This window comes from Oncorhynchus clarkii, chromosome 32 (assembly GCF_045791955.1).
Source record: "Oncorhynchus clarkii lewisi isolate Uvic-CL-2024 chromosome 32, UVic_Ocla_1.0, whole genome shotgun sequence".
Classification (NCBI taxonomy): domain Eukaryota; kingdom Metazoa; phylum Chordata; class Actinopteri; order Salmoniformes; family Salmonidae; genus Oncorhynchus; species Oncorhynchus clarkii.
In genome coordinates, this window is record NC_092178.1 from 27,706,398 (window position 1) to 27,724,774 (window position 18,377).

Here is an 18,377-nt window from a genome sequence, read left to right on the forward strand (position 1 = left end):
AACGCAACTATACTCAGAATAATGAATGGTGCAAGGTTAAACAATACACTTGCCCAAACACAAACATCAACTTTTACGCACGGGCAAGAAACAGCACCCGTCGAAATAACCAGTCACCAACATTACTGAACATGACATAAAACAATCCCGCAAAACACCATGGGGGAAAGAGAGGGTTAAATACATGAACAATAATTAGGGTAATGAAAAACAGCTGTGTAGAAACAAAAACAAAACAAATGGAAAATCAAAAGTGGATCGGCAATGGCTAGTAGACCAGCGATGCCGACCGCTGAGCGCCACCCGAACAAGGAGAGGAACCGACTTCGGCTGTAGTCGTGACACAAGCTTGCGAATAGTGAAAATCAGCATATAAGAAATAATGGCATTATAATGAATACACAGTAAGTGTCATATGACAGCGGTCAAAATGTTTATTTTACACGCAATAGTTGGCTCTCATTTCGCTGTTATCGTTTATCCTGACAGTCACCACAAACCTTTGTCACTTTCACTTGATTGCAACACTTCCTACAAACAAGTCGCTTACAGCTGAAACAGGGGTTTTGTTTTTGTTTTGTTCCGAGTGCATCTGCCCACCTTGCAGTTTCTCCTCCCCGGGAGCTGTGCTCAATTTGGCTTATGTAATGACTCGCATGGAATCTTTGCTGCTTCCTCGGCCTTCATAGTGTATGAAGCATTTCGCTACACCTGCAATAAAATCTGCTAAACGTGTATGTGACAGATATGAAATAAAATGTTGTCTCTCACTTAGCCCATGCGCCAGACATGATAAAGTCTCTCCTGCTCATGGTGTTGTGAATGCACTGCTTGAACAACACCTGTGCTTTGATAGCAGAGAGCCAAGTCAAACATGTTGTAGAACACAGCAACAGGCCACGGGCGAGTTCTTCCTTTCACTGTTCTTCCTTTCACCTAGTACAGCCATGCCATCTGATCAAAAACATTATCCGCCACTTTCTCTCCTGCTATCCGATATGGATCCTTTCCCAGATATGGAAAGCCATACAGCATGAATCACAATAATGATCATCAGAAATGTCATGATCCATTTCTTCCCAGCAATCTGAGTCATTTTCATTCAGATCTTGTAGTAATGCTAACGCAGCATGTGCATCCCTTCATCTTGGTCTTGCCATTGTAAATTATGCACACTCACTGTGTAGACTACTTGGACTGATATAGGGTTAATACCATTTTGAGATTATAATTAGAATAGATCAATACAATAGAATGGCCTTCATTGTGCCGGCCCTGTTCTTCATTCACAATTGGTGATTACATAATTATGCATCGTTCGCTTCCCTTCACTCATCAACTCACCCATTCTCCCCTTTTCCACCCCATCATATTATACTTCCTTTATGTCATCTGTTGTTATATGTGTGAAATGTGTTTCTGTATAGTTTAGGTTCAGTTGAGGCAATTATCGGTGCGATTATCAACTGGGCATGACACATTCAACAAAAAAAAATCGAAGTAGCAGAGCAGGCTGGGAAAAAAAAACTAAAAAAATGGCATGTTCTGGTCATAACTCCAGTTCTGTTTGAGATATTGAGATTCTAATAATGACAGTGTGTTACGTATATAGACTTATGTAGGAAAAGTCAAGGAGTAGGGGGACAAGCGTAATTAAACATTTCAATTTGTTTTGAGTAACCATGATGCTCTCTGTCTTTCTAGTGTTAATATGCACAATCTCAAATAAATGCATTAATATTTCATTAGGAAGGTCATAAAAAACATGATACAAGGCAATGTATTTCAAAAGAACAGAATAGCATGTTTTGAGTTTTATTTATCTGTGCTTAGTAGCCAAGGCTATGGCTGGGCCATGCCAATCTATGGCTGCCCATGCCAATGAAATAAACTTGTTCATTTAGCAGACATCACAGGGCCCTGCACTACCTCAGTCAGCACACATACTTTACAGTAAGAATATAATGGAATTTCCAGAATGGCTATTGCTGATTGTCACCAGTAGCCTACTCACATGAGGAATGCATGGAGCCATGGGAAAATGTTATATTTTGAAACAGAGACCATCTCTGCAATTTGTACAGTTGTTTGGCAAAAATAGATTCATTCGAAACCTTGGAATCTGCACTTTCTGATAGGATATAGCAATCAAAATGTCTGGCATGCATGGACCTCTGTAGGACACTGTCAATGCATGCAGCGTAGGTCATCAGTCTCTGTTTTGGATCAGATGGCAAGGCTGTACTAGGTAAAAGGAGGAACAGTGACAGGAGGAACTCGCCGCTGGCCTGTTGCTGTGTTCTACAACATATTTGACTTGAGCACAGCTCCCGGAGAGGAGAAACTGCGGGGAGGAAGGAGAAACAGCCCCCGGGGAGGAGAAACTGCGGCGAGGAAGGAGAAACAGCTCCCGGGGAGGAGAAACTGCGGGGAGGAAGGAGAAACAGCTCCCGGGGAGGAGAAAAAGGTGGGCAGATGCACTCGGAACAAAACCTATGACCCCTGTTTCAGCTGTAAGCGACTTGTTTGTAGGAAGTGTTGCAATCAAGTGCATTTTGTTTCATTGTTGTAACAAAGACATCCATGAATAAAATAGATTTTACATTTTAAATTCGTTTTTTCTTTCTCGATTTTACATAAAGTGTAGCCTACAGTAACATAAACTGATGGAAATGTTATGTTCTTTCAAATAATTTACATTTCGTATTCGAATGTTACCTAACAAAATGACCTATCAACACTAAAGATAACAATTACATTTTAAGAAAAACAATGGCAACACTATCTAGTCTTATTAATAACTTAAATGGATGAAGTTTTGACCAGTTCAAACCAGGCTAAAACTCTCCCCCAAAAGAGAGTCTTTAATCAACAGGCTTGAATTGCACCTTCAGGTTAGAATGGGGTTGACAACAACAAAAAGAGTAAAACTGGGCACGTTTGAGGGTTAAGTGAAACCCATTCACTTAACCCTCCATTAGAGTAGAGTTCTTCGAGAAAAGGCCCTGCATGTACAGTGGGGTCCGGAATGATTAATTATCTTGATTAAAGATGAGAATAAACACAATATAAAATAATTAATAAAAATATTGAGCTATTTTGTATGCTCCAAAGAAATTGCAACATTATGCTAATACAATTCCTTGGAGAAAGAGATTTTGTTTGACAGGTAATAAAAAAAATCACCTCTAAAATATAGGTCAAAATTATTGGATGCCCTGTTTTCAATACTTCAGCACCCTCCCATTGTGAGCATAATGACACTGAGCCTTTTATTTAAAATGTTTTACGATATTGGAGAACACATTGGGGGGAATTTTAGACCATTCTTCCATACAGAATATTTCCAGAACCTTTATCAGTGCTTATGGACTGCCCTCTTCAATTCAGGTTTAAGTCCGGAGACAGAAATGGCCATTACAAAATTTAGATTTTGTGGTAAATTAACAATTTATTCAAATGTAATGAAAGTTTATTGGTCACATACACATATTTATCAGATGTTATTGCGGGTGTAGTGAAATGCTTGTGTTCCTAACTCCAACAGTGCAGTAAAATCTAACAATACACACAAATCTAAAAAGTAAATGGATTGTTTGTGGATTGTGATGTGTTCTTGGGGTTATTGTCTTGCTGGAAGAATCACTTGAAGCCAAGTTTACACCTCCTGGCAGAGGCAACCAGGTTTTTGGCTAAAATGTCCTGGTACTTGGTAAAGTTCATGATATTGTTGACCTTAAGGACCCAGGACCAGTGGAAGCAAAATAGCCCCATAACATAAAAGATCCACCACCATATTTTACAATAGGGATGAGGTATTTTCTGCATATCTGCATATGCATTGTTCTTTTGAAGGCTATTTTCATCTGACCATAGCACCGCCTGGAGTTTGCTAAACGGCATATGCACTTAGAATGGAACAGGTCATATGACATGAACATTTTATAATAAAAATAATATCACCCAGGAATACACTGGGTATGTATGAAACCTCTCCTTCAGCTATCCTCTCCTTCTTTCCTTTCCATCTCAGCTCATCCTCCACTCTCACCCCAATCTAGTTTAAGTCACCTTTTCTGTTGGCATCAACGAGTCCATCTACCCTCCTCCCACCCTAGTTTCCTAGCACGTCTGCACTATGGGAGCATGCAGCCCCCTCAACTGAAGACTCTGGAACAGAGAGACAGGGAGAGTTCAGAACCAAAACACACTGCGATCTTGGAAATCACACAACTCATATTACAAATCCTATTTCAAACACACAAATATAAAGAGCATTTGTTTTTACAACTCAGATGACCTAATGACATAAGTAACACAAGTTGGCCAAAGGAGAGGTAAACTATTGCTTCAACACAGATGCCAACAAGCAGGGTTGGGGAGTAACTGATTACATTATACAGATTACATGATTAGTGTAATCAGTTACATTACCAGCAAAATATTGTAATCAGATTACAGATACTTAAAAAAAAAAAACTAGATTACTTCTATGATTACTTTTACATTCAGAAAGTATGTTTGCGAAAAACAACATTATGACACTTTTTTTTTCTCAATGGCATTACATTTAGCATTGAATTAAGTTTGTTCCACCTGAGCGAGTATGACCACAGGTTAGAGACTATTATGATGACACACCAATGTGTTTGATGGATCTTTTTTGTCTTCTTCTAATGCCTCTTAAGGTGAAAGTAATCCAAAAGTAACTGAAAGAAATCAGATTACAATACTGTAGTTTTGGGGATAGCCTCATCTCCGAGGAATAATCCTTGCAGCCAGATGATATGATGGCAGGTAGCCAGTCCTATGGGTGGGCAACTGGCATCGAGACCCCAAAAAAATAAGTATAAGTTACTCACCAGGTAGAAAGGATTCAATGAAGTGACAGTATAACTAAATATTGAAGACAATGATTCATTATATGTAAAAGAGATGCATGTGAAGAATATATTTAAAAAATAGAATCGCTGTAATGGAAAGTATGAAATAGATTTTTCAATAATGCATGGCGGACTGAGCACAGGAGTCAAAACATTAGCTAATGTGTTTGGTTGCAATGAAAGTTCTGCTTGTACGTTGACCCAACTACTCATGCCATGATGCAAAATGTACAATTAAAAATGAGACGCTAGCAGGGCGTTTGAACCCAATCATACCTGCTGAAATGCAAGAAGATACGGCACATGCCAGATGTGCACACATCCAATGCAAGCCTGCTAAGGGCCAAGCCCTTGTTACATTTGAGGATGTAATATAAATTAGATAACCACCCAACAGTTACAGTTGAAGTCAGAAGTTTACATACACCTTAGCCAGATACATTTAAACTCAGTTTTTCACAATTCCTAACATTTAATCCTAATAAAAATTCCCTGTCTTAGATCAGTTAGAATCACAACTTTATTTTTCTCGACTTCAGCGATGTCATCTACAAAATAGCTTCCAATACTCTACTCAGCAAACTGGATGCAGTTTATCACAGTGCCATCCATTTTGTTACTAAAGCACCTTATACCACCCAACACTGCGACCTGTATGCTCTAGTCGGCTGGCCCTCGCTACATATTCGTCGCCAGACCCACTGGCTCCAGGTCATCTACAAGTTCATGCTAGGTAAAGCTCCGCCTTATCTCAGTTCACTGGTCACGATGGCAACACCCACCCGTAGCTTGCGCTCCAGCAGGTGTATCTCACTGATCATCCCTAAAGCCAACACCTCATTTGGCCGCCTTTCCTTCCAGTTCTCTGCTGCCTGTGACTGGAACGAATTGCAAATTGCAATTTAAAAAAAAATAAAATTTAAATCGCTGAAGTTGGAGACTTATCTCCCTCACCAACTTTAAACATCTGCTATCTGAGCAGCTAACCGATCGCTGCAGCTGTACATAGTCCATCGGTAAATAGCCCACCCAATTCACCTACCTCATCCCCATACTGTTTTTATTCATTTACTTTTCTGCTCTTTTGCACACCAGTATCTCTACCTGCACATGACCATCTGATCATTTATCACTCCAGTGTTAATCTGCTAAATTGTAATTATTATTCTACATTTTTTTCTACTGTGTTATTGACTTGTTTATTGTTTACTCCATGTGTAACTGTGTTGTTGTCTGTTCACACTGCTATGCTTTATCTTGGCCAGGTCGCAGTTGTAAATGAACTTGTTCTCAACTAGCCTACCTGGTTAAATAAAGGTGAAATAAAAAATATGATGTAATCTATTTTGTGAAGTGCACCAGTCCCTCCTGCAGCAAAGCACCCCCTCAACATGATGCTTGCCACCCCGTGCTTCAAGGTTGGGATGGTGTTCTTCGTCTTGCAAGCCTCTCCCTTTTTCCTTGAAACATAATGGTCATTATGGCCAAACAGTCCTATTTTTGTTTCATCAGACAAGAGGACATTTCTCAAAAAAAAGTATGATCTTTGTCTCCATGTGCAGTTGCAAACCATAGTCTTTCTTATTGCGGTTTTGGAGCAGTGGCTTCTTCCTTGCTGAGCATTGGAATCATTTTACTGTGGATATAGATACCTTTGTACCCGTTTCCTCTAGCATCTTCACAAGGTCCTTTGCTGCTGTTTTGGGACTTTTTTGTTGTTGCACTTTTTGCACCAAAGTACGTTCATCTCTAGGAGACAGAATGCATCTCCTTCCTGAGCGGTATGATGGCTGACCCACTGGGATTGTGATACAGTGAAATAATTGTTTGTAAACAACTGTTGGAAAAATTATTTGTGTCATGCACAAAGTAGATGTCCTAACCGACTTGCCAAAACTATAGTTTGTTAATTAACAAGAAATTTGTGGAGTGGTTGAAAAATGAGTTGTAATGACTCCAACCTAAGTGTATGTAAACTTCCGACTTCAACTGTATATGCATGTTTGTGATTGGATCCTCAAGAAATTAATATAGCTATGGATGTCTATGATTAAGGGTACGTGGGGCTAAGGTGGCTGATTGATTTTCCCTGATGTATGATGCAGTAGCTTAATCATGACGGCCCCAGGTGCCCAAAAAGGTTACGTGCCCCTATCACCTCCCTTATTTCTCTTCATTAAAATAATTGTTGTTGTTAAGGCTGTGTTAATATTACTAAACATTGTAACACCAGAGCAGAACTTAATCTAAGGGCACATTTGAAGCGGTTACCAGAGAAGCCGTAATAGTCAATACAATCAGCACCATGGACGGCGGTCAGAAATGAACCCTTATAAGTCTATCAGCATAAATCGGTCAAAAACCACCCTATTTCATCTGAAAATAATAGACAATAGCCTATATTATAAAACATAAATATATAGATCAATGTCTTGACAGAAACACTGAAACACAGCTAATGACCCAGTACTTGCTGAAGTTATGCACAGCGGAAAAACTGACATACCGGTATTTCAAATGATCTGCCTCCTGCAGAGGCCTATAGCAAAAACACCAGCAAATCAATCAAGAGGAGCATTCAAACAGATGTCTTAAATGGCAGCATACCTTAACAATATGAGGCGCATGTGCTTACTATTATTCTTATAGCCTAGTTAAACGTATAGGCTACGATGACAATGAAATGGCTCAGCGGCCATGCACCAGAACATGGTTTCCAAAGACGGATCGAGCATAGATGTAGATTGACAAGCAGTGTAAATTAATCTCAATAAATCTTGATTTATATTGGCTGTCTGGGTAGCCTGCCCTGTAAAAATAAGCTTACTCACTCATTTGTTTGGCATTCGACAGGCCTTGCGCTCTGCGAAGTCGTTGACTATAGAATTCAAATCCATGGTCCTTGCCCTGGTGTTTTCAATGGACAGAATGGCCAACCCACTCAGTCTCTCCTGTCCCATGCTGCTCCTCAAGTATAATTTAATTATTTTCAGTTTGGAAATGGAGCACTCAGCACCGGCTACCGCTCCAGGCAGTCATAAAAAGGAGCATCACTGTAACTACTTCCCCAAATGTAGCAGTGACTGAATTGTAATCCACAATGAGCATCTTGGCCAGGTCTCTCACTGGAGTGTGCTTTGCTATTTCCTTAAAACAGGACCTGAAAGAGAGTAATTGGCCAGGGAAGCTTGCTGTTATATCTTTGCTGTAATGTTCAGCCAACCGGCTGGCAGTCTCATAGAGCGCATCATCTGCGTTGGCCAGGGTAGTGGGATGGATGGAGTCAAACAGACTCGATGTTGCCAGCAGACCTTTAAATCTGTTTGACAGCTGGTGGAGAACAATTTCAAGGTTTGCATTAAAGAGACTTTAAAACTACTCTCCCCATCAGGCAGTCGCTCGTCCTCGCATAGCTCATCAAAATTACGCCTCACCTTCCTTCTCAGAGTGTCTTCAAATGCATCCTGAGCTCCCCATTTGTCAGCAAGGGTCTTTGCAGGGACTTTTTAATTCTCAAAATCCGGACAGGACCTCTATCATGTCCTTGAGTAGGCTGACTGCCCTGTGCAGGTCTGCGTCTTTGGCCTGTAGCATTTTGGAGACGACATTCACATTTTCTAAAATCTTAAGTCTGCAGAACGACTAAAAAAAATAACATTTTTACATTTTATTTTTCAGTGCTTCATCTCTCTCGTCCTTCTTGTCACTTAAAAGCACAATCTTGGTGAGGGCCTTCGTTACGTCCACATATCTATATCTCATGGCAGCAAGGGACTATGCCCGAAGAATGTGTATAACAGTTCAACAGTATCATAAAACTGTTACATCTGAGGGCCAGGTTAAGATTGTGCGCTGCGCAATGCACATAAACAGTAAGTGGCTCTTTTTCAGATATTCTGGCCTGCACACCTGAATAGATCACACTCATGTTAGCAGCTCCATCATACCCCTGCCCACGACATTTTGAAATATCCAGCCTATCCTCTATGCTGCCCGGGATTTTATGTTGAAGCTCAGTTGCTGATGTGTCAGCAGTCTCCAGAAATCACCAAAACGACTCTGTGGCGACATTATTTGTATCCCTTATCACCCTCACATAGCGATATACTTCGCTTAAGTGGTCTACTTTGGATACATGCGGTGTGATAATAGAAGAAAAAAAAAAAGGGGTTTCCTGCATCTCTTCCTGAATGTCACACTTCACTCGCTCAGCTAAGATATAAAATCAGCTCATTTTGGATTTGAGGACTAAGTGTCACGTTCACTGTCTTCAAACTCTGTCATAGAGAGTGCATGTAATTCCACATCTTTAATAAAGTGAAACCTTCACAAAAAACAGGTAAACAGAAACCGAACGTGACTCAACCGTGGTGCACACAAACACACGCAGAAAATAAATAAATACCCACCACATTAGGTGAGAAAAAAGGCTGCCTAAGTATGATTCCCAATCAGAGACAACGATAGACAGCTGCCTCTGATTGGGGAACCATACTTGGCCATAAACAAAGAAATAGAAAACAGAATTCCCACCCTGACCTAACCAAATAGATAAATAAAACGGCTTTCTAAGGTCAGGGCGTGACACTAAGATAGTTAAAGGATCCTGTGGGGCGTTCTAAAAGTTATTTCAGAACTATGTCGTAAAATGACAGCAGTTCAATTATACTAAGAAAATTCCCACTGTTGGCCTGCCCCAGCTTTTCACGGTGCCCTCTAAACACCAAATTACATGATGTAAATGTGAGAGTTACATGCGCTCTAACACCTGTCGCCAGAAATTTGCTGCTTTAAGCACACCTCTTTCCATTTCTGCGTCAATAGTGACATTGAGCTTCCATTGCTCATATACCAAACAGGCACCCATGTGAATCTGGGATGTCTCATGACATGTTATTTTGAATGTTAGATAGTGCCAATCTCTCACCCCATTCACCACGCGTCAGTGAAGAAAGGGGCACACCGATCTCCGAACAGCCAGCAGGGCTCACAATACTGCAATCTAGCTTGGTTGAACAACACAGCCATCCATGTACGTGGTAATTTGATTCCAGCCTTGGTTGTCGTGGTGTAATACGACTCGAAAAAACACCGCCTTTCGCCATCTCTTGGGAATGGGCCAGTAGGTTTACACGAGACTAATGCAATAGCGTTTCATTTCACTTTTGCATCCACATTTGTTGCATAATGCCCCTGTCAGTTTGATAGGTAAATAAGCCATCTGTCCCACTTCCACCTGTTTCCTCAGCCGCCACGTTTCTAGCCACACCCTGCTCCTCTTCCTCCCTGCCCGGCCCGGGGATAGCTTGTCAGGACTCCTCTGTCAAAGTTGCTTCTTCTAGCTTGATGGAACAGCTTGGCCTTGGCTCAATTGACGCACAAAAAAGCTGCTGCTGGTGATGAAAAACCTACATCCTCTTCTGGTCCCGCTACATTGCTTGTGCTAGCAATGGCTGCACTTGAACTGCGTTTGAAAAAGGAATCTAATTTAACAAATTTTGATACCTCCTTTGTTTTCTCATTTTTGACCTTCCTCTTTTGGGCTCCACTTTTATGTTGATACACTGCTGATTTTTAAATCTGTAATTTTCTAATCTCGACTTTCTCTCTATGTTTTAATTCATTGTCTTGATAGCTAGCTCAACTGTTGCTTAAAACGATGACAGAAACAACAATGCTTGGAGAATCCCAGAATGCATTTCATGATCTTAACATGGTATTGAAACTATTGAATAATATGAGAATGAAGGGCGGTGGTGTATGCTTTATGATTAACGACTCATGGTGTAATTAAAACAACATACAGGAACTCATTGCCTTCTGCTCACCCGATCTAGAATTCCTTACAATCAAGTGCCAGCCATTTTACTTACCAAGATAATTCTCATCAGTTATAGTCACAGCTGTGTACATTCCCCCTCAAGCAGACACCAAGACAGCCATCAAGGAACTGGACTATATGCAAACTGGAAACCATACATCCTGCATTTATTGTAGCAGGGGATTTTAACAAAGCAAACTTGAGAACAAGTCTACAGCTACTCTAACTTCCACGATGCATACAAAGCCCTCCCCCGCACTCCCTTCGGCAAATCTGACCACGATGCCATCTTGCTCCTTCCGTCTTTAAGCAGAAACTCAAACAGGATGTACCAGTGACGAGAAACACTCAATGCTGGTCCGACCAATTGGAAGCCAATCTTAAAGATTGTTTTGATCACACAGACTGGAATATGTTCCGGTCAGCCTCCGAGAACAACATCGACCTATACGCTGACTCGGTGAGTGCATTTATAAAGACGTGCATTGGAGATGTTGTACCCACTGTGACTATTAAAACCTACCCTAACCAGAACCCGTGGATGGATGGCGGCATTCGTGCAAAACTGAAAGCGCGATCCACTGCATTTAACCATGGAAAGAGGTCTGGGAATATGTCTGAATATAAACAGTGTAGCTATTCCCTCCGCAAGGAAAGCAAACAAGCAAAATGCCAGTACAGGAACAAGGTGGAGTCGCAATTCAACAGCTCAGACACGAGATGTATGTGACAGGGTCTATAGGAAATCACGGACTACAAAAAGAAATCCAGCCACGCCACGGATGTCATGCTTCCAGACAAACTAAACACCTTCTTTGCCCGCTTTGAGGATAATACAGTGCCACTGTCACGGCCTGCAAACCAGGACCCCCCCCCAACCTTTCACTTAATGTCAACAAAACAAAGGAGATGATCGTGCACTTCAAAAAACAGCCGTGGGAGCACCCCCATATCCACATCGAAGGGACAGCAGTGGAGAAGGTGGAAAGTTAAGTTCCGCGGCGTACACATCACATACAAACTGAAATGGTCCACTCACACAGAATGTGGTGAAGAAGGCATAACAGCGCTTCTTCAACCTCAGGAGGCTGAAGAAATTTGGCTTGTCACCCAAAACCCTGAATAACTTTTACAGATCCACGATTTTGTCAGATATTACTGCACTGTCGGAACTAGAAGCACAAACATTTCGCTACACTCGCATTAACATCTGCTAACCATGTGTATGTGACAAATCAAATTTGATTTGGATACATGTTGGGTGGCTGCCGCTCCGTTGAGATGAAATATTACATTGTTGTATGTTGAAAGGTGTGAAAGAAAAAGGATTGGAGAGGAGGAATAAGGAAAAGAGGGTGATGAGGGGAGGAGCTAGGTCGAGCAGTAATATTTGTTTGCATAGAAGCATAGGGATATACTGTACTCTCATCTACTGCATCTTGCCATCTTTATGTAATACAGTGGGGCAAAAAAGTATTTAGTCAGCTACCAATTGTGCAAGTTCTCCCACTTAAAAAGATGAGGTCTGTAATTTTCATAATAGGTACACTTCAACTATGAAATTTGAAAATAATCCAGAAAATCAAGTAGGGATTTTTAATGAATTTATTTGCAAATTATGGTGGAAAATAAGTATTTGGTCACCTACAAACAAGCAAGATTTCTGGCTCTCACAGACCTGTAACTTCTTCTTTAAGAGGCTCCTCTGTCCTCCACTCGACAAATAAAACATTTGATTTGACATATTATAGTGTTTTGTGTGCGCTATTATAATAGTGATTGAGGGTGAGGCTAAAGGAATTGGGGTGAAATACCAGACCAGAAAAACATCAAATCACGGGAAGGGACGCTGTGAAAGAAACCATAGAAAGCCAAAAGAAAGTGTTAAAAAAAGGGAAAAAAACAACCTTCCCTGAGAATTGATAGCATTGATGGCAAGGTCTTCGCCTGGAGAAAACCAACACGCAAGAATTCAGAATCACATCTGCAGAGAAGGAATCCTAGATGTGTTTCTTTCAACTTTACAAGCAGTGACGATGAGGATCACCCCAGACTCAGAGGCCACCTCCTCCCAAGATTTTTTAGATCAGGAAGAGAAGTCACGCAGGTTCCTCAACAAGAGAGGGAGAGGACGCGGAAGAGGCCAACACAGAGGGGGAGGAAGAAATCAAGACTATCCAACCACATGGAGCAAGACCAGAACAAGGCTGTGATGAACATTTCTGGAGAACCCCTTTCTGATGATTGCATAAGGGTATTGTCTAAAGGACTGTCCTTTGCCCCCACATATTCAACTAATGAATTTAATACAAAGATTGACCTATTTCGTTTCTACAGGAATCTACAACTGAAGGCCTGGTACAAGCAAAATATCTCTCCAACTACAGACGGCAGTGTCTCAGGTCAGGCAGTTTCTGTTCCCTCAAACACCTTTTAAGCCCAAGTCCACTTTTTGTCCCATCGTCCAGAATGCCACACTAAATACATTTTCCAAGAAAGTGAATTTTGATGTGGAGAATCTGTTTAAGGGTAAAATTGACTCCAACCAAACACGACGTAATCTAAGACAGAGGGATGCAGTTGAATCATTGTCCAAAAATGAACAGATTTGTCTGCTTTTTTAACCAAGGTGGCGCTACAGTAGTGTGGAGTAAAGACATATGTGACAGAAGCCTACCGTCAATTAGACAATGATGAATTCTACCAATCTCTTACCTTCAACCCTACTGAGGACCTAAAAACTGAATTGAAAGGGATCCTCACAGAAGCTAAGGAGAATGGCTACATTTCAGACAATGAGTTCAAATTTATTTTCAATGGCAGTATGGCTTCTTTTTACCTTCTTCCAAAAGTCCACAAAAATCTTAAATCCCCCAGGTAGACCAGTCATTAGTGGTAATGAAAGTCTGACGGAACCTCTCTCTAAGTACATTGATTACTTTATTAAGCCTTTTCGGACTTCACTCCCAGCCTATCTTCAAGATACCACAGATGCGTTGAATAAAATTAAGGGATTTAACAATATAGGTACAGCTTCCTTTTTAGTCACCATGGATGTGGAGTCTCTATACACCACCTTGAACGTGAACAAGGTTTGGCAGCACCATTTCTTGACTACCCGACCTGAAACTGAGATGCCTCCTACAGAATTCATTGTCTCACTGACTGAATGGACTCTTAATCATAACATCTTTATCTTTCAGGACCGTATTTTTAAACAGGTCAAAGGGTGTGCCATGGGGGCTTGCTACAGCCCTTCCTACCCTGGTTTGTACATGGGTAAATGGGAAAATGACTTCATTTTGGATCCTTCTAATATCCATTTCTTTCACCGGGTTATATGGTGGGGATGCTATATTGATGATTGCCTGTTTTGGTCTGGCTCAGAAGATTAACTTATTTGCCTTCCAATACCTTAACAGCATTAACCCTAACATCAAACTAACTATGGAGTACAGCAAGGATAACATAAATTTTTTGGACCTCGACATTAGTAAAAATGACAGGTTGTTTGCACACATCAATCTTTAGGAAGCCTACAGATGGGAATACCATTCTGAGGGCAGACAGCTTTCACCCCAAAAGGCCAATTCCAAAGAGTCTGCAGAATTTGCGATCAGGAAACAGACTACAGTGTCAAATCTGCTGAATTGGAGAATCGCTTCTTGAATCAGGGCTACAGCGTTCAGGTCCTGAAAGATGCAGGTATAAGGGCTGGATTACTTGACAGAGAGAACTTGTTGCGAAGGGGAGCGCCTCGTGATACATCAGAGAGAGTGTATTTTGTTACAAAATACAGCACTGAAGCAGAGAACATTAAAATAATCATTAAACATAATTAGGGAATCATCCAAAGTGATACGCTACTACGCCAAGTCTTTCCTGAGCCACCAGTCATAAGCTTTAAGAGATGTCCTACCCTAAATGACAAATTAGTCCACAGTTATCTTCTGGGTGACTCTCAAAAAACTTGGCTTGACCACAAACCCAAGGGCTCTTTTAAAATGTAACCATTGCAGAAATATTGCACAGAAGAAGTATTTTGTTGACACAGCTTCCAAAATGGAGTATTACATCAAGCATTTCATTAACTGCAAAACCACTCATGTCATCTATAGATTGGAATGTCCACAGTGTAAGGTGTTCTACATTGGACAGACAAAGAGACGCCTTCAAGACCGCTTAGCGTAACACAAGTACGCCATACAGGTAGGCAATGAAGACTACCCCATGGCAAGGCACTACAAGTCCTTACACCATGGCAACCCTGCCTCCCTACAAGCTATGGGTATTGATCATATTCTGCCCTCTATTAGAAAAGGGGACCGTCTTAAACAGTTAAACCAAAGGGAACGTTTTTAGATTTACAAACTACAGGCCACTAAATACCCTGGTTTAAATGAAGATATGGATTTCTCACCCTTCCTGTAGGGTCGTGAGAGGTCCATTTGCTGTCATCTAGTGGACTTTTTGCTCAATTGCCATCAGCTATGTTTAGACTGCTGTTGTTCATGTTTTGCTGTGTTCTAGTGTACTATGGAATATATTGCTTTCTTATTCTTGACACTTTTCCCAGTCATATTTAAGGTTAGAACTACCTTTCTAAGTGTTCTGATAATTCTAGCTTAGAGTTGTTTATGATAACCTAGCTACAATATTTCACCTTTTAATGTGTATAGTATTGCTTACTAGGTGTGTCTAATCAATTTTGGAACCACTCCCTCTTCCAATTAGGGCTAATTGGAAAAGCTGTTCAAGAGAGGACATTGTATTATTTTTTTGTACTCCGATGAAGGCCATGCAGCCGAAACTCGTCGTTTAAAAAACCGTTCTATTGAACATGCCATACTAATAAAGGCATTTTAATTAATTATATGAAGAGTGCCTTGGTCCTCCTTTCTTTTTGAATTGCATTTGTTGGAGTATAGGTAGAGTAATCGGAATCCTTGAATCAGAAGGAGAGGTAGAAACCTTTTTTATGCCTTTGAGCATAAATTTAATAACGGGTTAGAAAATAAACATTACAACATCTTGCAAGGAATTGAATATGCACCACCAAACAGTGAAAGTGAGGAGAAAGATGATGGTCCATGCAGAACCTGATGAAGGCACTGATAGTAGTTATGAGGGCAGGATGTAGAGCAACGTTGCAGCAAGCAGCAAACTATTTCCATGCCGAACTGTCAGACTTCAGAGTAGAAGTAGATATGCTGTTGCGCATGTATAATTTAGCAGATCCCAATAGGGCATTTCCACGCGCGGAGGAAGTGGCACGAACTTTGCTGGCTGCTGGGCAAAAGCGATGAAACTGCAGTATTCTGGTTCCCAGGGATATTCACCGCATTAATGATAAATCAAAATGACAGACATCCATGTAAGGTGCCTGATCAGGAGCATAATTATGTTGGCTGACGAACGTCCTTCATTGATTATGTCAACTGCTGCTTCATTGTCTTGATGAACACTGGTGCGTTATTTTTGCAATACACAGCTCCGTAAAGCACAAGTCTGAGGTAATTTAAATAAATGTTCATGAGTCTTTGATCTAAGTTTGAAAGCTTGGATGGCCATCTAACTGCGAGAGACTGAACCTGAAAATGCGGCCCTATACCCACGGAAGCAGCCGCAACCGTGAAGAACTGTAGGGCATGCGAGGACAGGAAAATAGACCAAAAGGCAAGTCTGAGCGGCAGCCTAGATCCAGGATCACTGGGTCTGAGGGGGCCTGGTTTGAGGAAGCTAGCGTTAGGAACCGTGGCATTAGGAATACAATTATAAAGACTGACCAGATGAATCCAGGTGAAAGCTGATTCCTTATTGATTGTTGCATTTATTTAAATCTACTTCAATCAGTGTAAATGAAGGGGAGGAGAAAGGTAAATTAAAGAAGGGCCGTGTTCGAATACCCATACTAACCCATACTATTTGACGTAAATTGAGTATGCAGTATTTGTCATAGTATGGATAGTTAGTATGCCAAAAGTTCCCAGATATCATGCACATTCGCCAAAATACGAAGTATACAGGCAGTGGACACTTGCTGCGTTTCAAACGCATAAGAGACACACCCTCGTCCACTTACCCTCGTCTTATGCACTTGGGGGAATCCCCGTCAGCATCTTGGAAGTCAGTCAAAACGATTAGCCAAACAAGAGAAGTTCGCAACGTAAGCCACTCAGCCCTCGTTTTTGATCGAGTTTGCAAGTGTACAATTATGTTCACTTCGGGCCTGAAATGCCCCATAATTCAATTCGCGATGATTGTACATCCGCTAAGAACAGTCCGCTGAAACTTAAAACCTCAAAGTCAATATGGAGAAGTCAACATACACAAGTGTAAGTAAAAAGGTTAGAAATTGTGCTACTAATGCACATGACGTAAGAGTAATTGTTTTTGGTTGGTTAGCTTTTGGAAATTGTAGAAATAAAACATTTTCCTTCTACATGCAATTATAATTGACTGTAGCCAATATAAAGCACCCACAAGCTACCAGTGGCTGAAAACACAATCGTCGCGGGATGAACGAGTGATGAATGTCCTGGCAAGTGCGGTCCATTTAAAAAATGGACTTGTCAGACATCATGATACGTCATCAGAAGTGTCCACTTAATTTGAGGGCTGAAGGGGATAAGGTGTGTATTTTAAGTGTTTGGAATGTAGCCCTTATTTCCATACTTTTAGGGCCTATAATGCAATTCTTCAGGAAATGGGCGTGGCTTCAAAACATTTTCAGATTGGAAGAAAATGGCGGAAAATATGAAGCGGAAGTCCGACCAGAACGGATAAAAAATAATTCCTTTAACTAATGACAAATGTTAAGAAAATGTTGAGCAATGTAATAAAGTAATGACTTTTCAAATGATTTACGTTACACAATAGTAGTAGTAGCACAATTTCTAACCTTGTTGGCTGACAATGTGTTGGCTACGCTATTCTTATGAACCTCATAGCATATCATTACAGCATAGGTACTACCGGTATGTTAGCTAGCTACCTCGTTAGTTGTCTACTAATACATTGAACTTGCCAGTATATTAACTATATGCTATCTAACTACCCAGTGTTTATTGACTTGATTATTCATGCCATTCATAGCTTTTTTTATGTAAATGAGCAGATGATGATGTGCAAGAAGAGATACTGGTGTGCAAAAGGGCAGAAAAGTAAATAAAATAAAAACAGTATGGGGATGAGGTAGATAGATTGGGTGGACTATGTACAGCTGCAGCGATTGGTTAGCTGCTCAGATAGTTGGTGAGGGAAATAAGTCTCCAACTTCAGCGATTTTTTTGCAATTCGTTCCAGTCACTGGCAGCAGAGAACTGGAAGGAAAGGCAGCCAAATGAGGTGTTGGCTTTGGGGATGATCAGTGAGATATACCTGCTGGAACGTGTGCTACGGGTGGGTGTTGGTAACGTGACCAGTGAACTGAGATAAGGCCGAGCTTTACCTAGCATAGACTTACAGATGACCTGGAGCCAGCGGGTCTGGCGACGAATATGTAGCGAGGGCCAGCCGACTAGAGCATACAGGTCGCAGTGGTGGGTGGGATTTGGTGACAAAACGGATGGCACTGTGATAGACTGCATCCAGTTTTCTGAGTAGAGTGTTGGAAGCTATATTGTAGATGACATCGCCGAAGTCGAGGATCAGTAGGATAGTCAGTTTTACTA